The sequence below is a fragment of the Suncus etruscus genome, chromosome 12 (genome assembly GCF_024139225.1).
Source record: "Suncus etruscus isolate mSunEtr1 chromosome 12, mSunEtr1.pri.cur, whole genome shotgun sequence".
NCBI classification, from domain to species: Eukaryota; Metazoa; Chordata; class Mammalia; order Eulipotyphla; family Soricidae; genus Suncus; species Suncus etruscus.
The window spans coordinates 75,278,343-75,306,229 of NC_064859.1; the positions used below are offsets into that span (position 1 = coordinate 75,278,343).

Genomic DNA, 27,887 nt, shown 5'->3' on the forward strand with positions numbered 1-27,887 from the left:
CCAGGCAGGGCTCACTCAGGCGACCAGGGTGGAGGGAAGATCTGGAACTCAGGCCAGACTTTCTTTTCTTCCCGTCTGGGCCACCCAGGCCGCACTTCCTGCAGAAGAGGACTGGGGAGGCGGAGGCGGAGAGAGTGAGTGAGTGCTCGCCTGCGGGGCGCCGCCTCCCGGGCCGCGGAGGGAGGCCAAGGGTTAGGGAGGCGGTAACCTACAATACTCACTGTAGGCCAAGGCCTCGGAAGCACCTAAGGGGTTGGGAGACGGGGGCGTGGCCAAGGAGTAGGCGTGGCCTTGCGTGATGGGCGTGGTCGAGCCGAGCGAGTGGCAGAGTCTCTAGTGTCCGCCCCGCCCACCTTCAGACCACGCCCCGCCCATATAGGCCCCGCCCACTCCCGCCTCCAGGCCACGCCCTCGCGTCTCTTCCTTCCCGGAGCTGGCAGGCGGCGGCGGCGGCGGCAGCGGTTGCGGGTGGAGGATCGCGCGGGACGATCGGACGCGCGGGCGGGCGCCCTCCCCTCGCTCGCCGGCTTCCTTTTGTCCTCCTGGGCGGCGATGAGCGCTGAGATCGCGCGTGGGCTGCGGGCGCACCGAGGCCCGCGCTCCTAGTTGAGCCCCCCTCTGCCCGGCCTCGTCCCCTCGCCGGGTGCGGGACCGGACCGCGCGCAACTTGAGCCCGGCTGCTCGACCGATCGGCGTCCTGCGCGCTGCACCAGGTAAGGCGGGATCGGGCCGGCTTGCGGGGCGTGCGCTGCGCCGCGCCGCTGCGCTGCGATCGGGCTTTGCTTGGCTGCTTTGCTGGCGTGCGAGGGAGCGAGTGTCGGTGTATCGGGGTGCCGGGGTGCGGTGGAGTTGTGCGTGACCGAGGACGACGGCGTGGTGTCCATTTCGGGGAGGCTCGGACCGTCCCGTCTGGGGGATGTCGGGGTGCCGTGTTTTGGGGTGCAAACCCCTCCGATCGATTCCGTGCGGGTGGGTGGGGGTCGTGCGTGCGGAGCTGCTGCGGGTGTCGGAGTGCAGGGCGTGGGTGCGTGGATCCCAGGTCCCCGTAGGGTCCCCTTCGTAGGGTCCTTTGCAGATGGGAGCACCCCGAGGCCCAGGGGACCGCCGAGTGCACCCCGCAGGGTGCGGAGTGCGGGCGTGGCCCGTCCCTCCTTTCCTCCCGCATCTGGCCCGCCCGGGTGGATGGGGGACAGGTCCGCGCGATCCACGTGGGGCGCCCCTGTTTTCCTATTTTCCGGCCCGATCTGGGGCGGCCACCCCCTCTTTTTCCGTGGGGACCGCGGCGAGCCCCGCGCGCACCTCCCCGGAGTCTCCGGAGCGCATTGGGCATCTCCAATATTCGGACCCGACACTCCGCCTCCAACCTGCCTGCCTGCCTGCCTGCTGGCCACCAAACGGGGACATTTTTTTTTTTTTTTTTGGTTTTCCTCCCTTCTGGGACTGTCGTGACAGTTAAAAAACGGGAACGCACTAAAGATAGCAGCTTGACCCACTGCCTGGGCCACATAGTTGGTGCATCTGGGCATCTTCGGAGGGGAGGGACGCTTGCATCTCCACCCCCACTTGCTCTCCCCCCCCCCCCACCAGATGCATTCGGTGCCTCTCTGTCGTCGCCCCAACTTCCCCAAGACGCGCAGAGATGGGAGAAAGTTTAAGGCTGTAAGGTGGCACCGCCTGGGGGAGTGCTGGAGTGAGTGCGTAAAGTGGGATGTGCACCCTGTACTAGGCACCCTTCTCCCTTCTCCCCCAGGCCTGCCAGCTCTGGGGTCCCCCCTCCTGGTGGAAGGCTGCGGCTGCTGCTGGAGATGAAAGCCCTTTTGTTCAACAAGTGCCTGGTCCCAGGGGATGGAGAGAGGGGGCATGCCATTCTGGAACACACCAGTTTCAGCTTGTGAAAGTGGCACTTTGGGTGGAGACCACTGATATTTTGGCCAGATTCAACCCCCACTCACACATCTTGTCTCTAGAGTCGAGGGTTTGTTCATTGGAGCACCCCCTCTTGCCACCCCCATTCCTCGCTATGGGTCAGCTGGATGCCTTCCCGCTTCTCCTTTGGACATGATTCTGCTTTGTAGCCTGTCTCTAACTGGTGAACCGCAGTGGATCACGCATCACGATTCTCTTTGCCCGTCTGGGAGAGTCCTGCCAGCCTTGCCAGGGCTCCTTGGCTATGACCCAGCCTGGTGAGCTGGCCAGGGATGCCCCGCATCCTTGCCAGAACCAGTGATTCTTTCCACCGTGTTGTCGCTGTGGGTTTTTTATTTCCCCCACCCTCTCAGAACCCTACCTAGTTGGAAAAGCAAATAGCTTTTTTCCCCAAGAGAGCAGGAGACTTGTGTGGTGGCTGCAGATGAGCTGGCATGGAACGGGCAGGGCAGGCATGGGTGGGTAGGGCAGGGGGCAAAATGCATTTGGTTGGCAGGTGCACTGCTGCTTGTTTTCTCTGGGGATCGGGACCCACTGCAGGTGCTGTTGACACTGGAGCAGACATAGGAGGAGAGCTAGCTGCCTTTGGATTGGTGCTGTAGTTTATCTTTCACTAAGAATGAAACCCCGAAATAGGGTGGGGGGAATGGCAGGCCAGGGAACCTGAATGAGCAACTTCTCCATCCTGATTTGGTGTCAGCGGTGCACTTAAAGATTGCAACCTTTTTTTTTTTTTTTCGTTTGTTTCAGAAAATGATTTTTTTTTTGGTCCCAGTGGAGAGAAGGGTTTATTATACTCCCAAATCCTATTCTCTTCCCCATAATCAGATTCAGTAATAACAGTGGGAAAATAAAATTAGTCTGTTTTTTTCAGATTCAAAGACAGATCAAAAAAGCTAGCTGGCTTTTTTGGGGTGTTGTTTGTTTTTGTTTTTGTTTTGTTTTGTTTTCAAGTTAAAAAGAGGTCCTTTGTCTGCTCAAGCAAACCAGCATTTTGGCCCTAGATCTATTTCTGTTTCACTTTTGAAAGTGCCTGTAATTACTGAGCTCTTAAGTACTGAGCTCTTTATTGGATCATGTGCCAGCACAAGGGCCCTGGCTTTCCCCCTCGCCTGTCCTGGGACTATATGGTGCTTTATTCCGGACTTGCCAGCTTTCCAGGACCCCCCCTCTCTCTTTAATAATTTTTTGTTTTTGTTTTTGTTTTTTTTGGGAGTCACACCCTGTGACACTCAGGGGCTACTCCTGGTTAGGTGCTCAGAAATTGCCCCTGGCTTTGAAAGACCATATGGAACATTGGGGATCCAACTGAGGTCCTTTCTAGATCAGCCGCATGCAAGGCAAATGCCCTACCACTACGCTACTGCTTCGGCCTCAGGGCCTCTCTCTCTCTCTCTCTCTCTCTCTCTCTCTCTCTCTCTCTCTCTTTTCTCTCTCTCTGTGTTGGCATGAAGATATACATTTTTTAAATTTATATAATATTTTATTTACTGAGCTCTGTGAAACATGACAAATGAAGATATAGATATTTAAGCAATTTATTTATTTTATTTATTAATTGATTGTTTTTGGGCCACACCTGGTGATGCTCAGAGGTTACCCCTGGCTCTGTGCTCAGAAATCACTCCTGGCAAGCTCAGGGGACCATATGGGATGCCAGGAATCCAAATCCCGGGTCGGCCGCATGCAAGGCAAATACCCTACCACTGTGTTATCTCTCCGGCCCAGATATAGATATTTAATAAAGATTTGGGAGACTTGGTATAGAGAATTGGATGTTTGGAGCATCCTTCCTTGTGCAGCTGAAATGAGAACAAGTCAAATCCCCAGAAGAACAGAGATTTGGCAAAAGCTCTCGTGAAAGATCTATCCTATCCATTCATTTTCAATCTGCCCTCCCAGTGAGAGGTGTCAGAGGAAGAAGAAAGCCCAAACATATTCCTTCTAAAAGAGCTTCTACTTCTTTCTGTCTGACCTCTGGGTTACGTGGCATTAAAAGTTCAGGCTTCTCTGAGTCGAGTCGTTCCCTGTTGGTGCACAGCCTCTTGCCCTTGGAATGCCAGTTCTCCCCGGAGCTGCTGTGTGGTTTCACCTGGTGAGGCAGAAGGCCTGCCTTCAGGGCACCATACCCCCTGTTCCAGGGAGTGACATTGGCAGAAGATACCCTGTTAACTGTCGTGCATCAGAGGCTGAAGAGATAGCACAGCGCCCGCCTTGCACATGGCCAACCATTGTTCGATTCCCAGCATTCCATATGGTCCCTGAGCATCACCAGGACTGATTCCTGCATGCAGAGCCAGGAATATCAGCCAAGCATCACTGGATGTGGCCCCCAAATAAAACCCCTCCAAAGTGTCTTGCATTAGAGCTGTCTGTCTATCTACTACCCTTTACTTCTTTGCCCAAACACTCTAAGGCCTTGTCTTGCTGCATCCTAAGAGGTGAGATGCCAGAGTCTCCGATGAACCAGTGCTAAGGTAGAAACTAATAAACAGCTCCAGAGTGTATTTGGCACCCGAGCCAGTGGGTTGGCAGCTAACATTTTATCTAGACTGGGATCAAGTTTGTGTTAGAACTTAGTCTTCCAGCAAGCCTGAAACCAGGCTTGTTGGTTGTGGGAGAGTGCTTCCAATTTAGGAGTTGCCAGCCCAGACTTGATGGGAGGTGGGGGAGACACAACTGTGTATGTTTCTTTTGTAGCACCTAATGTCACTGTGCTTGGGGGAGGAAGGGCACTTGTCGACTTCAATCATGCTCTGCGTGGGGACTGGGACGCATCATTCTCCCAGTCTCACTGGATTTTGTTACTGTTTTCATGCCCGCTCCTCGGCTACGCATCTCATCTGGCTCCTCTTGTCCTTTTTTTTCCCTTTGGGTTGAATTTCTAACCAGGGGATGACAGAAGGTAATTGTCTAGGAGACATTGGAGCATGGAAGCCTCTCTGTTAGGGACTCTCTCAATGTCCCTTGTCTCATGAGGGGGAGGAAGAATGTTTCTTTCTTAGCACAAACACATGCATGCTTGCATACACACACATTCATGCACACACACGCACACTCACATGTGTGCGTACATACATTCATGCACACACAGTGAATGGAATTTGGTGCCTGGGTTTTAATGGAACTTCAAGTGATCAATACAGTTTGACAGGTGGAACATTTCTTAGGCACTGATGAGAGCAAAATGCAAGTCTTTGAAAAAAAAATATTTTTTGGCATCATCTAAAAAGCACAGTAAATCCTTTAGAGAGCCTTACCTCGGCCATGTTGTTTCAAGTAAAATTGAATTTCAAAGGCAAAGCTTCATATCTCCGAGTTTATGAGGCATGACTAACGAAAGACCTTTTTAGAGCTCTCAGCTGGCTTCTGGCTTCAGGAGGGCAGGAAAGATGCTTCCTTCGTGAGCTCTTTCCTTTCCTTTGTAAGCCAGGTGCAAGCCTCCTCGAGCCTTCATCCTGAGGTCACGTTTTCTAGGCATTTGTTCCTTTTCCATTGCTGGAATCTAGAGTTGTGGTGGGTGTTGGCATCAGCCCAGAAATGTTCTCTGAGAAGGGAGCAGCGGGTCCCCGACCTTGGCTGAGGAATACTCGGCATGGTTCAACTCTTTTCCATGATTCACACTTTCATGAGCCTGAAGACAAGAAGAAGGCTTTGGGGGTGCTTGGCACCCTTCTCGGGAAACTCCTCAGGCTTCTAGTCCCCATCTCCCTTGGCCAAATCCCCTCTAAGTATGCTCTGCCCTAGCCTCACACCCACCGCTACGTCCCAGGACTGTGTGTGAGCCCTAAAAACGGGGCCTAGATCTCCCCTCATTCTGGCTGACCCTGCTGCCAGCTGTGTCTTTTGGTTATAGCTGGGGCCTCATGAGCCCTGAGTGTCTCTTCTATCTCCACCCTGTGGCCTGTGGCCTGTGGCTGCCTGTCTCCTGGCTGCTCCCTGAGGAGCCCTCTTGAGTCCCGCTATGTCAATGTTTAAACCAGACTTACCCTCCACCCCTCTTCCTTCTTCCTCTGGAATTGTTCTGAGCACCTCCTGTGTGCTGGCTCCTGGCTGGACTCCCTGCCCTCCCTGCCCCCTAGGAACTTGATCTTGGTCTGTGGAGAAGAAGGTGAAGCCTTGAAGCTGGACTTGCACTCTGGAGCTGATTGCTTGTGTGGGGCTGGGGCCAGGGTGCCAAGGAGGAATCTGCTAAAACTGACCTAGGATGATTGCCTGGAGGGGGTGGGCATGCAGGGGAATGTCCGGCAGGGTCTCCATGAGAGTGAGGTGGGAGGTGGGGGGGCTGCTATTCAGGGCCCTCTTCCCTCTTACTCATACCTCTTGTTCTGTTGAATTGTGTGTCTTTATAAAAATTGCTATAAGGAGGAGCCTGGAGAGGATAGCAAAGCAGGTAAGGCTTTTGCTTTGCACTAGCCTGACCCAGGTTAGATCTCAGGCACCCCATATGATCCCTCAAGCACTGCCAGGAATGCTTCCTGAGCACCGATGGGTGTGACCCCAGAACAAAAGAAAACAAAGCAAAAACAATGCTGGAAGGACCCTCCGCAGAGGTGTTTATTTATGGTCTCCAGGCCATGCCTGGTGGATGTTTTGCTGGCAATGCTCTGAGCCAAACCTGAGGATACTGAAGGGGGCCCTAAAATGATAGGGATTGAAATTAGACCTTTGATTTCCCCAAATCCCCAATTAGAATTTTTCATTAATAGTTTATGGCTATATAATTTACTCATTGTGATTCACAGCCATTTCAAGTGAATGGTTCTGGATCGAGCTCAGTGGTAGAGCATTTGCCTTGTAGGACTGAAGCAGCAGATTTTATCCCCAGAACCCCCTGCATGCTCCATGCACAGCACAAAGTTTGGCCTCTTTCCCACTATGGTTAAAGATTTGACTCGGCATCTCCCAGAAGCCTTTCTGGTGATTTCTTGTACCTGGTCTTCTCTCTCTCTCTCTCTCTCTCTCTCTCTCTCTCTCTCTCTCTCTCTCTCTCTCTCTCTCTCTCTCTCTCTCTCTCTCGTGTTTTTACTGGCTCTATGCTCAGAAATTACTTCTGGAGGGTCAGGGGGCGCCATATGAGATGCCGGGATTCAAACCACGGACCTTCTGCATGCAAGGCAAATGCCTTACCTCCATGCTATCTCTCCAGCCCCTTGTGCCTGGTCTCTTTCAGTAGAGTTGGTGCCGCACAGATCCTGGGTACTTGTCTCTACAGCGTGATGAGCTCTGGAATGTAGCTAGTGAGTCTTCCCAGCCCAGCCCCTCTTCCTTCCCCAGGCACTGAGCCTACCTAGGTACCTAGTGTCACACTCCATGCACTGGACCAGGCAAAGCAGCTTCCTTCTGGGGCCTTTTGTGAACCCTGAGGTGCCTAGCAGGACCTGGGAATTGAAAGAACAAGTAGGCATTGGTGTGGGGTGCCTTGGCCACATACCTTCTTGTTTTAGTAAAAGCAGGTGAGTGTATGGACCTGCTAGTTTTAGAAATAGAGGTTACATGGGGCCAGAGCAATAGCACAGCAGGACGGCATATGTCTTCATGTGGCTGACCCAGGTTCAATCCCTGACATCCCTTATGGTCGGTGGGGCCTGCCAGGAGTGATTTCTTTTTTTTTTCTTTTTTTTCTTTTTGGTTTTTGGGCCAACCCAGTAGTGCTCAGGGGTTACTCCTGGCTGTCTGCTCAGAAATAGCTCCTGGTAGGCACGGGGGACCATATGGGACACCGGGATTCGAACCAACCACCTTTGGTTCTGGATTGGCTGCTTGCAAGGCAAACGCCGCTTTGCTATCTCTCCGGGCCCATCCAGGAGTGATTTCTAAGCACAGTGCCAGGAGTAACCCTTGAACGCTGTCTCAAAAAAAAAAAAAAAAAAAAAAAAAAAAAAAAAAAAAAGGAAAAGAAATGGAATTCTACCTGGAGTAAAAGTGGGAGCCCCAAACCCTTGGCAGGAAGTGGAGGAACCCAGAATACAAGCAGGTCCTACCCCCATCACCCATGTGGGCTCCTCTATGCCCTTTCTGGGGCTGGTGCCCAGTGGTTCCTGCCACCTCATCCTTCGCCCCAGGGTCTGGCTGACCATGGAGGAGGAAGTGACTCTGCTGAAATGTGGGCACAGGCGGAGGTGGAGATGGAACAGATGGAGAAAGGCCTTTGGGAAAAAGACAGTGAGTGCTCTTCCATGCCTCACAGAACCTTGTGGGAGATTCTCCCTTTCCATAGTCTTTGTTTCAGTTTGGAGGCCACACCTGGTGATGCTCAGGCTTTAATCCTGATTCTGCTTGGGAATCATTCCTGGCGATGCTCAAGGAGACTGTGTGTGGTGGTGAGGACAGAACTTTGGTCTGCTGCATGCAAGGCCAGTGCCTTATCCTGTGTATTATGTCCCCAGCCCCCTTCTTGCATCATTTTCATCTGAAAGAGCAGAGGAGGGTCTCCTTTCCTTATACGAGAGGTGTTGCTGAGACCCAGAGGTGTACCCTCCGTCTGCAGGAAGACCTGGGTGTGCTACTGTGTTCACACAGAACTCTCTAGGGAATGGAGGCAAAAAGAAGCTCTCTCTTTCTGGAAGATTTAGGGGTGTTAGACTGTATTTTACATAATAAAATACTCAGAAGAGAGCCCAGAGTGATAGCACAGTGGTAGGGTGTTTGCCTTGCATGCAGCCAGCCCAGGACAGACCTGGGTTTGATCTCCAGCATCCCATCTGGTTCCCCGAGCCTGCCAGGAGCGATTTCTGAGCGCATAGCCAGGAGTAACCCCTGAGCACCACTGTGTGGCCCTCACCCTCTTCCCCCTAAAGAAATCACCCAGAAGAAGGAGCAGGAATGTTGGGGTTCAGCTTTGGCTTGCTAGCTTGCTGGACTCTACTTTTCCCATCCATGTGTGCTCACAAGGGCTACGAGAGTGTCCGACATGTTCTAGAAGTAGTTGCTCTCCGGACGGGGCTCCTGATGAGTCAAGACCTTTTTTTTGGTGCTTTCTGCCCTGAGTCTTCCCTTCCCCAGGGCTGTTGGTGGCAGGTCTGAGTCCTGACCCAGATGGATGTCAGAGCCCTGTACAGTTGCCCCTGTGGTTGGAGCCTTGGAGAGCTGCCCTGTGGATTGTGCCAGCTCAAATCTGCTATAAGTGTTTTCTCTATCACCTGGGCATATGCAAAGGGACCCAAAAGATGTTTCTGAGACAGCCAGGGACCTGGGTCTTATCCTCTCCCCTGCCCCACCCAGAATGCTTGGAGAGAATCCGCCAAATTTGGATGCCAACTTCCTGTCATGCCAGGGGCTGGGGGTTGGGGTGTTCTGGGCGCACAGGTGGGATCGTAATTCTGAGCACAGCTATCTGGCTGCAACATTCTAATATTTTAATTATAGGCTCTTAAAGACAAGAACAGTAGAAATAAAACACATTAAAATGACATTTTTTTAAATGAAGTGACAACTGGAAACCCCAGCTTCTCCCAAACAAGGAGGGGTAGCTGTTGTTACCTAGAAACAATGCATGTGCTTCACTAGGTCCTTTAATATCTAATTAGTCATTTGAAATTTCTTTTATTTTTTTGTTTGTTTGCAGTCCTTTTTCTCTCCAGCAGCAAAACGCTCGGGTCTGTGCTTCTTTCTCGTGCACTCTGCAGACCTTTCCAGAAAGCCAGTGGGCAGCAGCAACCCCCCTTGCTGTCACTCTTGTCTGCTGTGATCTGTTTCTGGAGGGGAGCGACAACCTCTCAGAATCCATCACCTGGGCATGAAGGGAATCATTGCCAATGTTTTACATTTTTCTGTATTTATGTGTGTGGCTGGAGCATCACTCCAATGCAGGATGTCCAGGAAGGAGGGCTCAGACTGGCTCCAAGGGGGTTGAGACAAGCTGTGGGGGGCAGGGCTGATGGATGCCCCCCCTCCTTCCTCTCCTCGTCTACCTCCTTCCTTCCTCCTTCCCTCTGCCCCCTTTCCTCCACCCTCTCTATCCCTCCTTGATCCCCCTCCTTCCTCCATCCTTTTCTTTTTTCCTTCTCCCTCTTATTTTTTCCTTCCTTTTTTCATCCCTCCTTTTCTTCTCATTCCTTCCTCCCCCTCTTCATCCCTCCCCTCTCTTTTCCTCTTTCTTCCATCTTTCCCTCCACCTCTCCTTTATCCCACCTTCCCTCCTTTCTCTCCCTTGATTCCTTCCCTTTCTTTCTTTCTTTCTTTCTTTCTTTCTTTCTTTCTTTCTTTCTTTCTTTCTTTCTTTCTTTCTTTCTTTCTTTCTTTCTTTCTTTCTTTCTTTCTTTCTTTCTTTCTTTCTTTCTTTCTTTCTTTCTTTCTCTCTCTCTCTCTCTCTCTCTCTCCCTCCCTCCCTCCCTCCCTCCCTCCCTCCCTCCCTCCCTCCCTCCCTCCCTCCCTCCCTTCCTTCCTTCCTTCCTTCCTTTCTTCTATTTCTGTTTGTTTGTTTTTGGGTCACACCTGGCAGTGCTCAGGGGCTACTCCTGGCTCTATGATCAGAAATCACCCCCGGCAGGCTTGGGGGACCAAATGGGATGCTGGGATTCGAACCATCATCCTTCTGCATGCAAGGCAAACACCTTACCTCCATGCTATCTCTTTGGCCCATTCCTCCTGTTTTCTATCTTATCTTTATATCTCCCTCCATCTTTCCTCATTCCTTTGCATCCCTTCTTCAACCTTCCTCCATTCCTCTTTCCCTCTTCCCTCCTCTCCTCCTCTTTAATCTTGCCTCTATCCCTCCTCTCTCCCTTTCTCCCTCTCTCCATATGTCCTTTATATCTCTCCCTCCTTCCCCCATTCCTTTTCTCCCTCCCTCTCTTCATTCATCCTTCCCTCTTTTCTCCTTTTGCCTCCTTTCCTCCTCCTTCATTCCTCTCTCCCTTCTAACTCCTTCCTTTCTCCATCTCTCCCTCCATCCTTCCTCTATCTCCTCTCCCCATCCCTCTCCTTTTCTCTCCTATTTCACCCCCTTTCCCCTCCCTCCTTTACTCCATCTTCCTTTCTCACCCTCTCTTCTCTCCTCTTCCTTTCTCACCCTCCCTTCTCTCCTTTTTCTTCCCCTCCCTCTTCCTCTCTCTCCCTCTGTCTGGCTCCTTTGCTTCTACCCTCTCTTTTATCTCTCCACACCAAAGCCCAGAATAGGAACCAGTATTGCAAACCCTCCATCTTGGGCCATAGTGATAGCACAGAGGTAGGGTGTTTGCCTTTACACATGGCTGACCCGAGCAGACCTGGATTTGATTTCTGGCATCCCATATGATCCCCCGAGCCTGCCAGGAGCGATTTCTGAGTGCAGAGCCAGGAGTCACCCCTGCATGCCGCCGGGCGTGGGCCCTCAAAACAAAACAAAACAAAACAAAACAAAAACAAAAATTAAAAGACCCTCTGACCTGTGGTATTGTCTGCACCAGGACTCATTGCTCTTATGGGAGTGCAGCTGGTCTTGGACTTGGCTTGTGGGCAGCGGAGGGAGAGCACCCAGCGGCTGGTGATTTGCCCACTGGGAGCCTTTCTCCTTGCTCATCTGTCTGCAGAGGCAGACACAGGCCTAGTGTTTCCTGTTCCTTCCAGCCATACTTCTGACTTAGGCCCCAACTTTGGGGTTCTGTCTCTCAGGGAGGCTGTAAGATCACTGCTGCTGTTAGCCTGTGCTCTTGGGCTGTGTGGGTATGCTGTGACCCAGAGCCCACTGAGAGTGGACACCCCTGTCCATGGGAACCCTTTCCTGCCCCATTATTGGGTGTTGTATAGGTTCAAAATATTCTTACTTCTCTGGATGTCTGGGTTTTAGGCCTCAGGATGCAGTGAAAGTCCCTGTCCTGGCTTTACTTATCCTTTATTTTTAGATATGACACCAGGGGACCAAATGAATGGTTGAGCAACAAATGTAGTTTACTGGCTCTATTTCTCAAGTTTGTGAATGGTACTTTGTTTGTTCTTTGGGCTGGGAGTGAGCTGGGGTTCCCCTGCCTCCCCCCCCCCCAATTCAAGCTGGACTTTCTGCTGAGCCTCTTTCTTACAGGTCAGCAGCTGCCCTCACTACTGGCTACAATATTGATCTGCCTCCTTGAGGGAGGTAAATTTGGATTTCTCCTCTGTTCCCTTGATCCACCCTCTTCCCCCATTACTGTTTCTAGTACAAGGAATACTCAAGGAATACTCAGGTGTGTGGCTAACCCACCACCTTCTTTTCCTCACAGTAGGACAGCGGATGATTTGGAATAGTTAAAATTTGACACCCTTGGACCAGATCAATAGTACAGCAGGTAAGGTGCTTGCCTTGCACACAGCAAACCTCAGCATCTCATATGGATCCCTGAGCCTGCCAAAAATAATTTCTGAGTGCAGAGCCAGGAGAAAACCTTAAGCATCTCAGGGTGTGGCTCTAAATACCAACACCGCCTCCCAGGAAAAATAAAAATCAACACTTAACACCTTTTTGCTAGAGCTTGTTCTGCAGACCAGTGAAGCATGCTGTTTTCTGCCTTGTCACTGACTGTGAATGTCTTAGACCTTGGTTATGTTGCAAAACTGTGGTTTGGAGGTTTTTGCACTGTGGAGGAGAGACCCCCAAGTCCAAGGTAAATATTTCTCCCTTACTTGGCACAGCCACCTCTTTTTCTTTATCTGTTCTCTCGTGGCAGATGTGACTCAGGGCTAGGTGACTTGTCATTCTCAGGACACTTCAGGGACATTGTTTAAAAGATCCCCAAGAGTTTTAGATATTTCCGAATCAGGATATATACAGTGTAAAGCAAAGTGAAGAGATATTTCAGAGCTAAATTAACTGTTCCCACCCTGAAAGAGAGAATGAGACAGAGACAGAGTGACAAAGAGACAGAGAAGAGAGACAGGACAAAATGAACCTCTTCAGAAACTCAGATACTTTAGTAACTGCCACTGTAACTCAGAAGCTGTGTTGTTGAACAAATATGCAGTCAGAAGGCGGTAGGCCCAGAGGCTGCCACAGTACCTAGATAATCCTTGTTTCAGGCTGTCCATTTGAAAGTTGCTTCAAGGTTCCTGTGCTGGGAAGGTACTGTGTGACTGGATTCCGGGTTTAGAGGAATCCGGGTTTAGACAACAGGATCTCATGATGCAAAGGAGATCCTTCTTCAAGGGCCAGTCCTTGCAGGGGGAGTGGAGTGGGGTGGGGGCAATTGATGAAGGCTGAGTTCTGAACTCTAGATCTGAATCTTTTCTCCCCTCTCCTATCTTTTGTGGGCTTTTCTGGGTGTGGCTGGGACTTTAAGCTACTCAGCTATTTTCTGGATGCTTCTTGTGGGAAAGTACAGATAGCAAGACTGATAATCCCTAAGGGTGGCACAAGGGTCTGAACTCACTACCTGATGGTTGCCAAGCAGCCACGGAGTTGTCTTATGTTCTCAGAGCTTCCCTCCCTTAGAAGCTGCTTCCAGCTTCCGTAAGGAGGACATTTTCCATAGAAAAGCCTCTTAACAGGATGTTGCCCTCCTCAGAACATGTTGTTTTTGTTTTCCCTGGGAGGTCGGACCACTGGCTGTCTAAGAAACTGGCAGATGCATTGTGAGGAATGTCAGAATTATTGTGGAAGACAGCAATTATATTATTTTCCAGACAGAAGTAAGTGTATTAATGCAGCTACTGTCTGGATTTGCACTCAAATTTGCCTTTTGAATGAATCAGTAAGAATTCTTTGGAATGAGACCAGATATGGAAGCTATCAGGTATTTGCTACAGCACCTAGAAAGAAGTATTTTTTGTTAGTTTGTTATTGGTTGTTTTTTTTTTCTCTACCCAGCTGTATTGAGATTACTCCTAGTGTGCACTCAGGAATTACTCCTGGCAGTGTTAGGGGGACCATATAGGATGCTGGGGATCAAACTTGGTTGGCAGAATGCAATGCAAGCACTCTTCCTATTGTACTGTTGCTCCAGCCCTGAAAAAAATAATTTTAAATATTGCTCTTCAGCAAAGGGCTATCAAGAGAGAGAACTATTTAGACCATTTCATGCCACTTCTGTTTGGGAAGGAGAGGAGAAAGTCAGTGAAAATAGATAGGAAGGAAATAAATTGAAATTGATGCTCGCAGTTGACTGATGGGATCGTAATGGTTTCTCATTCCTGCCTTTTTTTTTTTTTTTCTACACTGTGAATTTTTACCAATTGTGGAATTGCATTACTTTTGCAATTGGAAGAAAAAGCTTTTAAAATGAACCCCAAGAACACATTCCTGTGATAACCTTGTTTACCCATTTCATTTGCTTAGCAAACTTTCTCTTTATAGTCAGACTGGCTGGAGTCCATACATTCCATACTTGTGATGATCTGAATTAATGGAAATTTATCATAATGCATCATTAGGGTTTGTTAATCTCATCTAAGATGAATTTTGAGTAACTCTATAAAGTGATATATAAAGAAGAATGTTCTAAATTACAAGAAACAATTCTTTTTTTTTTAATTTTGGGCCACACCCAGCAGTGCTCAGGGGTTACTTCTGGTTTTGTGCTCAGAAATTATTCCTTGCAGACTCAGAGAGCATATGGGATGTCAGGGAGCAAAACTGGGTTTGTCCCTGGTCAGCTGCATATAAGGCAAATGCCCTACCACTGTGCTGTCACTTCAACCTGTACAAAAAATATTTTATCATGGCAGAGGGCAGGACCTGTTTATGATCAGAATCTGATCGCTGTGTTTTTTTTTTTTTTTCTTTTTGGTTTTTGGGTCACACCCAGCAGTCTCAGGGGTCACTCCTGGCTCCACGCTCAGAAATCGCTCCTGGCAGGCTCAGGGGACCATATGGGATGCCGGGATTCAAACCACTGTCCTTCTGCATGAAAGGCAAACACCTTACCTCCATGCTATCTCTCAGGCCCATATTATGTTTCTTGATACAAAAGATTTCCTAGCTCCTACAATATTAACCTTGGCTATTTAATAAGATTTCTACCTCCTGCTCCTGCCTTTATCTCTCAGATTGCTTCTGCTTTTCCTTCTATTTTCCAAATGTGTGTGCAGTAGTAGGTCCTTTGCCAAGGATAATAAAGGATAACCTTACTGCTTATAAGGCTGCTGTTTCTCATTTCCTATTTGATTATTTTTGAACTTTTGTAATCCCATCCCTAATTTTTTATAATGACCTGTTGAGAGAAACATTGCTGATCTTCAGCACTGGAAAATGGAGGTCTGCTGGGAATAATTCTATCCTGTCTTTGTGCTGTACTTTCTGTGCACCTTGGGTTGGTGTTGGGTTGACTTGGGTTGACGTGGGTTGGTGTTGGGTTGACTTGGGTTAGTGTTGTGTTAGCTTGAGTGGTGTTGGTTAGGCTGATGGGTTGACTTGGTTTATCTTGAGTATTGGGTTGACTTGGGTTAGTGTTGGATTGACTTTGGTTAACTTGAGTATTGGGTTGACTTGGGTTGGTGTTGGGTTGATTTGGGCTGTTATTAAGCTGACATGGGTTAGTAGTGGGCTGATTTGGGTTGGTGTTGGGTTGACTTGGTTGGGTTATCTTGGGTTGGTATTGGGCTTAATCTCTTTATTTATACTGCCTAGTAAACAGAGCCATATCAACTCTTGTCAGGAATATGCCTTGACTTTGGTAGCATCTCTCTGAGGACTTCTTAGATTTCCCACTATTTTACATAATTTGAGTCTATCTGATTTCAGGATATTGAGTCAGCAGTGAGAAGTTAGGAGGGTGAGGCCAGCCATCAGAGAAATTGGCTAATATGAAAGACTAATTTCCGGGAGGATGAAGGAGAGAGATACTATAATTAGACCATTCCTCCAGGCAAATAATATTGCTACAGAGTGGGAAAAACCAGGGGTTGGCTTTGTCATTGGCTCAGTGCCTGCTTCTAGTTTCTTGGATTACAGATTTTTTTATTTTCTTTTTTTGGTTTTTGGGTCACACCCAGCAGCGTTCAGGGGTTAATCCTGGCTTTATGCTCAGAAATCGCTCCTGGCAGGCTCAGGGGACCATATGGGATGCCGGGATTTGAACCACCGACCTTCTGCATGCAAGGCAGATGCCTTACCTCCAGGCTATCTCTCTGGCCCTGGATTACAGATTTCTGATCAACTGTTTATATTTAGGATTTTGAATCCCGGCATCCCATCTGGTCCCCTGAGCCTGCCAGGGGCGATTTCTGAGTGTAGAGCCAGGAGTAACCCCTGAGTGCTGCTGGGTGTGACCCAAAAACCAATATATATATATATATATATATATATATATATATATATATATATATATCTCAAAAAAATTTTCCTACATAATATACCTGGCATTATTTCAGGGTCCTTCCCTATAGGAAACCCTTTGTTTATTCATTTATTTTTTGGTTTTAGGGCCACACCCAGAGAAGCTCAGGGGTTACTTCTGGCTCTGTGCTCAGAAATTACTCCTGGTAGGCTTGGGAGATGATATGGGATGCCAAGAGATTGAACCTGGGTCAGCTGTGTGTAAGGCAAACACTTTTCCTGCTGTGCTATCACTCTGGCCCTGGAAACCCTATATTTAAAAAGCACTTGTATGACTGCAGTATTCCGAATTGTTCTTTTCAAGAGCTGTTTGCTTCCAGGATTCCACAGAGATGCAGAAACCTCTCCTCTCTCTGAGAACAGGTAGTTACCATGGAGATTGGGTGTGAGGTTACTGAGGAGACTGGGTGTGTCCCCCTAACCCCCTGTGATTTCTGCATAGCTCCCTAATCTGGGAAATGGAATCCAGCTCACTTCATGTGCTAATTTTGAAATAAGAGTGTGAAACAAAGTTTTTTTTTTTTTTTTTTTTTTTTTTGTGTGGTTTTTGGGTCACACCCGGCAGTGCTCAGGGGTTATTCCTGGCTCCATGCTCAGAAATTGCTCCTGGCAGGCACGGGGGACCATATGGGACGCCGGGATTCGAACCGATGACCTCCTGTATGAAAGGCAAACGCCTTACCTCCATGCTATCTCTCCGGCCCCGAAACAAAGTTTTTTAAACATCACACTGTAGTGTATTTACCTAGTGGTTCCTAGCATAGTCTTGCTCTCTGGTATATTTGTTAGCTATTAGCTAACTCTGTACACCTTATCTTCTAATCACAATGACTTAAATGCATTGAGGGGACTCCTCTAGGAAAGAGTTGGAACACAATCTTTAAATAAAGTGGTTTGTGTTGCTTTAATATAGATGATGCTTACTAGAGGCCAAAATGCAAATGAAGTTCAGTAATTACATGCTGACTATTAAACTCATCTCTGGGCCCTGATGGTGAAGAAGGGGGTGGGATCCACCCTATGACACTGACCTTGTGGTGTGATCTGAGATTGGGGAACCACAGGAGGAGACTTGTGCTCAGACAGTCAATCCTGCCTGAGGTAAGTCACTGCAACCATGGCAGTGAACCCTGGACCCCTGGAGGGTTCATGGATCTGAGTCTTGTGAAAGTTGATCCAGCACCTATAATTGACTAGTCCTTATGCATAAACATTTTCCAGATCACGGAGCATTTCTTTGTCAGCCTGTTTCATAATTTCATGCTCTAGGGAAATCCTATTCATGCCTGTTCTAGGGATCCTTGTCACCAATACTTTTCTAGAGCTGTCACTGGTGGTCAGCTGTGTGGAAAGCTCTTCACACTTCCTGGGTCTTGTCGGCCTCTTGGCGGTTGCTTCCCTTTTTCTTTGCACCCAGCTTGGCTTCAGCTTCCTTAAGGCCTTCCCTGGCCTCTGCAGCTGTGGCCATCCTGGTGCCTCTGCTTTTCTAACTACCAGTCACAATCTCTACTGACTTTTCCTTGAGTTTTCGGTGAGCAAAATTCTCCTCTAGCCCTGCTGTGTGAAGTTGTTGGAGACCCTAAGTGGGTGGGTTTATCACAGCCCAAAGAAATAGTCTTTTTTGTTTTGTTTTGTTTTGTTTGGGACACACCGGTGATGCTCAGGGGTTACTCCTGGCTATACACTCAGAAATGGCCCTGGCTCTGGGGGGACCATCTGGGATGCCAGGGGATCAAACTGCAGTCAGGCCTAGGTCAGCCGCGTGCAAGGCAAACGCCCTACTACTGCACCACTGCTCTGGCCCCCAAAGAAATAGTCTTTTGGGTGTAGAACAGAGTTAGTGGTTGTACCAGATTTCAGTGCTGAGGAGACAGTGACAGACTCCAGACTCTGTGCCCCATGATCAAATGAGTGAGCAGGGTCTTTTTGTGGGGGAGAAGGGACAAACACATTCAGCTATATTCAGGGTTACTCCTGGCTCTGTGCTCAGGCATCATTGCTGGTGAGCTCAGGGGACCATATGAGTAATGGGGATTGAACCAGGGTTAGCTGCATGCATGCAAGGCAAATACCTTACATACTTTACTCTTGCTCTAGTCCCAGTCTCATGTTTTATCCGTCCACAAGTACCCCACCTTCCCTAGGCAAGAAGTATATCACTTGCAACAGTAAAATAGTACAAGCTCAAGTAACTGGTTCTGTCTTACATGCTGCTTGCCAGTGGATTTCAGCCCCAGAAGAGCTGTGGATTGGCTTGTGGGAAACCTCTGTGCTAAGCAGCAATGCTTTTTCTCATCCTGGCAGCAAATTTCTGCTGACAGGTACTGGTCCGTGGAGTGGCAATTAGAGACCTGCTTTGGGCAAGAGAAACAGCACAGCGGGGAGGACATTTGTCTTCCTTGTGATGCCCTAATTCAGTCTCCAGCACCTCATATGGTCCCTTGAGCATTGCTAGAAGTGATCCTTGAGCACAGAGCCAGAGGTAACCTTTGTGCACTGCCAGGAGTGGCCCAAACTGAAGCGAACCCTTTATACACTTTCAGGGAGTTAGCATCAATTTCTTTCAACTCAGCAGATAGCGCCTGTTGTATGCCGGAGATCTCTTGAGCATGAGGGGGCTACATGAATGTGTGTGGTGGAGGAAGAGGGAAGTGTGAGGGGAAACAATGAAAAAACTCTTCTCCGGAACTCATTTTCGTCCCTTTGTTGCAGCTCAGACATTCCTCGCACCTTGAGATCATACACAAAAGCTTCCTCATTTTAATTTTTAAATGTGATGCAGCAAGTCTTAAGGATGAACCCCAGTGTGAAAAAGGCCCCATTGTCTTACCCGAAAGGAAAAAAAAGGGAGAATTAGACGAAATGCACTTTCAAAAATCTAGTTAGGAATTTTTCCAGATGTGAAAATTGAAAATGAGTAGCTTTCACCTTACTGATTTTTTTAGGGTCCCTAACAAACTCATTTAGAACTCATTCACTCCGTTGTTATTAAGGGTAAAACCAAGACTGTTAGTTATGTAAAAGCCAATTAAAATAAATTAAATGCAAATACTGTTTCATTGTGATGTTAATTTAGAGAACTGGATCAATCAAAGGTTGTGGAAATGCCAAAGTTAAGACTTTGGTTTCCATGACAACTGTCCTCTCCTAAGGGTCTGTTATTCAGAAATTTTACAAGGGGGTGCATTTTCCCAGACTGATTGGAGTATGAGAGTCTGGTCTGGTAGAGCTGTGGATTCTTATGCCTGGTCCCCTGTGCCTCAGTTTCCCTATTCTAGGGACAATACCCACTGTGAACTGTCTAAGTGAATGGGGGGAGTTGTTCAGGTTTGCCCACTAGCTGGCATTCAGCATGTCTTTGGGAGAAAAGGGGGTGGAATCTAAGAAGACACTTGGGCCTTTCATCTGGGGAACATGGGCTTCTTTCTCTGCTGATGGTTAGTTCCTGCGGGACACGGTTGTTCCATTGTTTGGGTTTTGGGGGGGTTGTACTTGGTTTGTAGTGGGGACACTGAGGCTCAGCAGACACTGGTTCATGGGATCATGCTGACTGTAGGACCAGCTCGAGGCTAGCTAGATTGGCATGGGGAATCAGGGCTGGGGGCTGAGGGTACACTCTCCTATTCCTGCTGCCGCCCAGGCCTGCCTACAGCCCTCCTCTCATGCCAGCATTGGTTTATCAGACCTTTGTCTCAGCTCCTGGCCTTGGGGTTCCTCAGAGATGCTCTGGAAAGAACCAGCACTGATCCTAGGGTGTCCTGGGCAGGGCTGTCAGAGCTGGTTCCACACCTGCTCTCCTCACTGGCACCTGCACCCAGCTTCTTCACCTGGCTGCCCTTCACCCCACTTCTTCCCACTGGGTGGGGCTCATTTGCACCTTGGGGTATGTGTGGCAACTCTCTGGTCCTTTTACACTTTTTTTTTTTTTTTGTTTTTGGGTCACACCCGACGGTGCTCAGGGGTTACTCCTGGCTGTGTACTCAGAAATAGCTCCTGGCAGGCACCTATATGGGACACCGGGATTCGAACCAACCACCTTTGGTCCTGGATCGGCTGCTTGCAAGGCAAACACTGCTGTGCTATCTCTCCGGGCCCTGGTCCTTTTGAGTGACACGAGTGACATCCCAACTGGCTCATTTCCGGTGTGTGTGGGGCATTTGTCAGAATGATAAAGCAGTTGAACCTTCTTAACCTCTGAGAAATATACAGAGCAGCCGGGCCAGGCCTGGACAAGACAGGAGTGAGAGGGGAGACGGGTCTATCCCTGTTCACTTCCCGGGGACTGTCTCCCCATTGAGTCCCTGTTTGGTACTTGCTGAATGTGCTGGACCACCTGAACCCAGAGCAGCAGGTCACAGTGAAGGGTATGATGGACTGGGGGTGCTATCAATCTATATATATATTTAAATTATTTTTATGGAACCACCATGAGATGCAGAGTTACAAAGTTGAGTTTCAGTCATGCACGTATCAGTGTCTGTTGAAGGAAGCCTTTGGCTTTCCTTTTATCATAGGCCCTTAAAGCAGATGGTGGAATTCTGAGACTGATCCTGCTTTTAAAAGCCAGAGTGATAACATGGTGGTAGGGCATTTTCCTTGCACACGGCTGACCCAGGATGAACCTGGGCTCAATCTTCAGCGTCCCATATGAAACACTGAGCCTGCCAGGATCCATTTCTGAGTGCATAGCCAGGAGTAACCCCTGAGTGTCACCAGGTGTGGCCCCAAAACCAAACCAAACCAAAACAAAAAAACCAATAAAACCTCAACCTGCTACTCATGGGGTGATGGGTGGAGAGTAGGTAACATGGCCTGGGATACTTGGGCTCAAAATTGGTGGCTTGGGTGATGTGCTGGACTGTCTGTTTCCACCATAGCCTTGTGCTCAACCCGATGAGGTAAGGCCTCCCCCCTGTGCTGGGGATGAGAATCAGAAACCGGAAGCCTGGGTAGCCCTACATGAGGGGCTCCCTCTTTCCCTGGTAGCAGCGCTGAGTCTGAGACATACGGTTCTCCCTTATGGGAGCATGGCGACCTATGCAACCCCACACATTCTGTCTTTTTTAGAATTTGCCCCTCGCGCCCCGCCCCGATAAAAATTGGCTGCTGCCTGCTCGCAGATGCTCCAGGCTCCCAGCCTGGGCCTCTGGCCACTGTGGCCTCTTGCCCCACATCCACCAACGTTCCAGCTGGGCTGGCCCAGGGCCACCCTCTACGTGCCGGCCTGCCCTTCTGCCTCCGGCAGGCGTAGCTCCTCTTGCTCCACGGAGCTCTAGGCCCGGGTGTCCAGAGCACCTGGGATCGATCCCAACTTGAACTCGGGAACCAAATATCTTTGAGGGGACTGGAGGGTGGGGTTCTTCCCCAGGGCCCTGTCCTCTCTCCTGGTAGGGCAGCTGTCACCCGAGTCGACCCCAAACTCAGCCCAACTCCTATGATTTGCAGCCAGCGCTGAGACTTGGAGAAATATTTTGCATTGTTCCAGAGCACATCAAACACGATTTCAAAACATGCATCGTGTGGGTAGTAGAAACTGTTCCCCCAAATGTGGAAAGCACCCACCCCCACCCCACCCCCACAGCTCTCGTGGGTGGTGGATCCTGCTGGCTGCTTCTCTTGGCTACTCCCAGGACAGTTATTGGGAGCAGGGAAGAAGTCATACCTGGCCCTCAGCCCCATGGTTCATTTTTTTTTGTTTTGTTTTGTTTTTGGGCCACACCCAGTGATGCTCAGGGGTTACCTCCTGGCTATATGCACAGAAATTGCTCTTGGCTTGGGAGACCATATGGGATGCTGGGGATCAAACCTAGGTCCGTCCTAGGTCAGCCGTGTGCAAGGCAAATGCCCTACCACTGCGGCACCACTCCAGCCCAGCCCCATGGTTCTTTTTTTTTGTTTGTTTGTTTGTTTTGTTTTTTTGTTTTTTGTTTTTTGGGCCACACCCGGCGATGCTCAGGAGTTACTCCTGGCTGTCTGCTCAGAAACAGCAGCTCCTGGCAGGCACGGGGGACCATATGGAACACCGGGATTCAAACCAACCACCTTTGGTCCTGGATCGGCTGCTTGCAAGGCAAACAACGCTGTGCTATCTCTCTGGGCCCAGCCCCATTGTTCTTAAGCAAGTTACACCACGACTTGGAACCTCTGCTCCTCACGTGTCCAGATCCTGACTTGAGGAGGTTGTCAGGAGGGTTGTAGGAGTTAGTGGATATGGAAGTACTATATTTGTTACTTATTTTTATTAACGTAGGACTCAACTTTTTGTTTTATTTTAATGATTTATTTTTATGTGAAGGCTGGACAGGAACCAATTCACCAGTCATCTGTGGGTGTATGTACTCACCTTCAGCCAGGACTTAATTTTGGCTAAGAGCCTCATTTCATTCTGGTGGAGAAGTGAGTTATTCCGAGCCAAACTGTAAGGACTTCACTCTCTGGGCAGCGTTCTCTGCAGATGGTGTCAGCGCTAATGACTTTCTATATATGTATTCACAAGTGGGTGATTGATGGTTAACACCAGACCCATAACTTTTCATTTTCTGGCTGATCTATCAGAAGCTGCTGTGGATAGGGCTTAGCTGCTTGGTTTTGTTCAGTCAGTGTAAGGAGACTTCACTGGAAACTTTTGCTTTTTGTTGTTGTTTTGTTTTTTAGGCCACACCCAGTGACGCTCAGGGGTTACTCCTGGCTATGCGCTCAGAAATCGCCCCTGGCTTTGGGGAACCATATGGGATGCCGAGGATCGAACCAAAGTCTGTCCTAGATCAGCTGTGTGCAAGGCAAATGCACTACCGCTGCGCTATTGCTCTAGCCCCATGGAAGCTTTTTCTGTATGTTGAACTGTTTGTGAGGATCTGGAGCAATTGGGTCTCCTATGTCTTTGTGCAGTGTCCTTGACCTTCCCGGATACTCCTCGGTGGGCGGATGATGGTTACGAGGGTCTTGATCTGTTTGTTTGTGGTGCTGCTTTTGGCGGATGAGCCCTAAGACTCATGAGTATAAGGTGGGCTCTCCACTGAGCCACATTCAGACTCACTTCCTCATCCTCTGAAGACAAAGGAAGTGAAGTGTGTACACTGGCCTGGGAATCGGCCTCACATCAAGCAGGTGCTCAAGAAAAGTGATTGAGGGGCTGGAGTGGTGGCACAAGTGGTAGGGCATTTGCCTTGTGCGCGATAACTTACAACGGACCAGGGTTCGATTCCCCGGCGTCCCATATGGTCTCCCAATCCAGGAGCGATATCTGAGCACAGAGTCAGGAGTAACCCCTGAGTGCTACTGGGTGTGGCCCCCATGATTTTTTTGTTTTGTTTTTGTTTTTGTTTTTGGATCACACCCGGCAGTGCTCAGGGGTCACTCCTGGCTCCATGCTCAGAAATCTCTCTTGGCAGGCTCGAGGGACCATATGGGATGCCTGGATTTGAACTACCGTCCTTCTGCATGAAAGGCAAATGCCTTACCTCCATGCTATCTCTCGGGCCCCTCCTGATTTTTTTTTGTAGTTTATACCATTTTTTAAATTTTAATGGAGGAACATTAAGTAGTGCTCGGGGTATACTACTGGTTCTGTGTTCAGGGGATCACTCCTGATGGGGTTTGATGAATCATACAGAGTACTGGGGATCAAACCTGGTGATGCTTGGAAGACTGGGTTGCTTTTCCAACCGTAAGGTAAGCCCCTTACCTGCTGTACTATCACCCCACTCCCCTGTAAGGGATTAATTTAAATGATGTTGCCTTTGCCTAATTTGGGTGGGTTGGGGGTGAGGCTATACCTTAGTGGCACCTGGGGGGTACTAGCTCTGTGCTCTGGGGTCATTCCTGGTGGTGCCCAGGGAGCCATATGGTGCCAGGGATGTAACTTGGAGCACTAGCGTGTAGGGCATGAGCTCCAGCCCTTTGAACCATCTCCTATGCCCGGTGATACATTTAAGTGCTTGTACATATTCAAGAATTTGTAGCCTGCATCACTACAGGTAAGAGAAAGTCATTTTCTGGGAGAACCTCGTTTGTATAAGCAGGTCAAGGTAGGGACAATTGACTCAATAGGCCTGGCCCTGCTTCCCAAATTGAACTCACACTGCACCCCTTGACTATCTATTCGAGAATGCCACACCCACTCCTGGGCCCCTTCTCAGGCTTTCAGAACCAGAAGCTACTGGACTGGGATCTGGGAGTTTGTATTTAACTAAGTCCTCCCTATACTGTACCCACTGAGAACCACTACTCAGAGCCCTGCTGACTAGTTTCATGCCTCCTCCCCGGCTGCTGCCTTATAATCTTCTCTGATCCTTGCCCTTGGCTTCTCCAGTTTACCTCTTCTTACCTGCCAGCTCCATTCCTTTCTCTGGGCTTGAGTCCTTCTCCCCACACTCAGCTGAGGAAGTGACTTCCCTGAGCCACACATATCACCCCCTTTGTCCCCCCACCCTACACACTTTTTGGACAGATTGCAGAGGGCAGCTCTAAGTTAGCTCTGGGGTCACCTGGCAGCCAGGTTGGATGTGCCTATACCTGTGCTGGGCACCTATTCCAGCATGTGCCAAGTGCTCCAGCCCCAGCCTTCCAGAATCTTCCAGAGCCTTCTATAGACACCTGGTCTCTGCTGCTCTGAGAGTTCCCACCTCCCTGACTTTGTATGTCCTTCAGCCCTAGCCGGTGTATGGAGGGCTCAGAACTCAGTTTTCTTACTGTCTCTCCTGCCTGAGCTCCCTGTCATGTCTGTGGGGCCCGGATACTATGTTTCTGAACTGGAGAGACACTCAGGAAGTCTCTTGTTGGCCCCATAGATACCAGAAGTGAAGTCCTAGTACTTTTTGTTTGTTTTTGTTTTTGGGGCCACACCCAGCAGCACTTAGGGGTTACTCCTGGCTCTGCACTCAGAAATCACTCCTGGCTCATGAGACCATATGGGATGCCAGGGACCGAACTCGTGTCTGTCCTAAATCAGCTGCGTGCAAGACAAAATGCCCTACCACTGTGCTACCACACCAGCCCCAACCAGCACTTTTTTTAGTGCTAAACCAGGACCCCAGGCAGCTGCCTTTTAAGGTGTGTTCCAAAGGCCATGTTGACTCTGGGGAGCCGAGACTTTTTGCTTTTTTGCCTTTTTGTGGGTGGCACAGCTGCAGACAGATGTTGCGCTTTTGTTTTTGTTTTATTTGGGGCACACCTGGCATTACTCAGGACTCCTGGCTCTATGCTCAGGAATTACTCTTGACAGGACTCAGGATGGTATGGGATGCTAGGGATTGAACCTGGGACTTTTTGTCCCCAAATCTTTGTGAGTTCATCTCTTTGGGGGAACTTTCCTGTTCTCCTGTAGTTCCAGACTCTGTAGTATCCCTTTTGCTACTGCTCCCACCCCTGGGCTATGGTTTCCAACCAACTGAGGGCTGGGAAATAACCTCCACAGAGGCTTGACCTCATAGCCATGGTGGCCTCTGGCTGAACTTACTGCCTGACCTGGTTCTCTCTGGCAGGACTTGTTGAGAGTGCCCTGTGTCACTTGTCGTTTTACAAGGAACCCTGTGTCACCTGTTGTCATTCATGTCTTTAGACGTATACCTTTAGACTTATGACCTATGCCCTTAGACTGATGACCAATGCCTGTCATCATGCATATCTGGTTCCCCAGCCCCATGCCCTATTGGCTGAAATCCTACTTGCTACACACCGCTCACTAAGTTTTATTTTATTTTTTGGTTTTTGGACCACACCCAGCAGCACTCAAAAGTTATTTCTGGCTTTGTGCTTAGAAATCACTTTTGGCAGGCTCTGGGGACCATATGGAATGCTGGGGATCAAACCTGGGTCTGTCCTGATCGGCAACGTGCAAGGCAAATGCCCTACTGCTGTGCTATTACCCTGGCCCCCAATTATATTTTACTGTAGTCTATGGAAGGTGTTGTTTAAAACTGTGTAGCCCAGAGGTTTGAGGCATTTGCTGGGTATTTTCATTAGAAATAATTATTTATTGCTGGATATATATATTTATTGCTGAAATATTTCCCCTGGATGGTATGTCATAGGTGCTTTGATTTTCTTTTTCCCCCCTAACTGAGGACTGACTCCCCACCAACTTTCCATACTCCTCACCTGCCACCCCTTGGACTCCCAGGAAAGCTCCTGTTGAAGGACCCCTCTGTTATTTGGGAAGCTTCTGCCCAGGGGGAGACGTCGTGGTGGGTGAAGGGAATCACACGGGTGAAAGATGAATGATCTAGACCTTGTCCAGTTTCTCTGGGAAGACTTTGTTCAGAACCACTGCAAGAGCGGTTCCTATCGTCCTAGCAAGGGAGACAGGCTAGGTTCTAAACGCACGGAGGGCAAGCAGGGATTTACTGCTTTGGAGCAGAGGCGGAGGAAAGGATGGAAAATGACTCAGAGGAAAATGACCGAGGATCTAGGGCTCTTGCTAAACTGACCCAGCAAGACTGTTGTTGCTAAGGGCGGATGGATCTGTAGCTTCTCCACAGATGCAGGCTCAGGGGAGAGGGGTGAGATCCGATATCCAAGGTTGGGGGGAAGCCTGCTGAACTGCCGGGGCAGGTCAGGGTCAGGGCCCGTGGGTCCTTTCCCCATCTCTTTCCTGTAGTCTCTGCTGTTATGCTTGGACCATCTTGTGGGCGGTACAGCTGCAGACAGTTGTTCTTTTGTTTTTGTTTTTGTTTTGGGGCACACCTGGCATTGCTCAGGGCTTACTCCTGGCTCTGATTTCAGGATATTACTCCTGACAGGGCTCAGGGGATGGTATGGGATGCTAGGAATAGAACCTGAAGCAGCCGCTGGCTGGTAAGTGCCCTACCTACTGTGCTATCTCTCCGGCCCCTTTGCTCTTTTTCAAGCCTCTCTCTGCTCTAGAGCCTGCTGCAGGCTTTCCCAGAGTAGTGTAGTGGTGTGTGTGTTTGCGTGTTTGTGTGTATGTGTGTGTGTCCTGGCTATGCACTCAGAAATCGCCCCTGGCTTGGTGGGGGGACCCATATGGGATGCCGGGGGATCGAACCACGGTCCGTCCTAGGCTAGCCTGGGCAAGGCAGATAGATGCCTTACCTCTTGCGCCAACCGCTCCAGCCCCCAAGTGGCATTTTTTTTCCAAGTGGCATTTTTATTTGGAAATAGAAATTTCTATTTCTAGGCCAAGTGTGTTGGGAACCCCCTGCTGTCTAAGAGGGTCAAGGGAAGGACCGAGGCACTTAGGGCAGGCTCTTCTGTGTCTCCTGTTCAGCTCCGAGAACTGTGTGGTTTCTCTTTCTGCCTTGGACCCTCTGGGGAAATTTGGCCTGTGCTGGAGGGAGCGAACCCGCATCTCTGGCTGCTGCCTCCATACAGGTTGGTCCTCACAGTTCTGACATCAGAAGCTTCACCTGGCTCTGGGGTGGGGGCCTTCTGGGACAGACCCCTCGAGCCTGCACTCAGGAAGGTAGGGGACTTCCAGCCTGCCCCTTAGCTTTTTCGGAGCTCTTAGAGCTGGGGCCTATGGTGCTGTCCAATTGTGGAAATGATGCTTCTGAACTTGCATTTGGGCACAGAAATATAAAAATATTCATTATTATTATTATTGTGGTAGTTATTATATTGGTTATAGGGTCAGGAGTTACTCCTGGCTCTGTGCTTAGGAATTATGCCTGGTGGTGCTTGTGGGATCTATTGCTATTATTTTAGTGTTTTGGCATAGTGATGATAATAGCTGGCTTTCGAGTATCAGCTTCCCTCCACCACTGTCTGTGTCCTGTCC

General features: G+C 49.3%; 1 protein-coding gene across 2 annotated transcripts in view; it reads left to right on the forward strand.

The window, feature by feature from the left end:
* The first annotated feature begins 701 nt into the window (after positions 1-701).
* The window catches only part of HPCAL1 (hippocalcin like 1), a 230,905-nt gene continuing 203,719 nt past the window's right edge, over positions 702-27,887 (forward strand). For both annotated transcript variants that reach the window (XM_049784547.1, XM_049784546.1), the window contains exon 1: positions 702-713. The gene's annotated coding sequence lies outside the window, so the exon portion shown is untranslated. The remainder of the gene's footprint in view (positions 714-27,887) is intronic.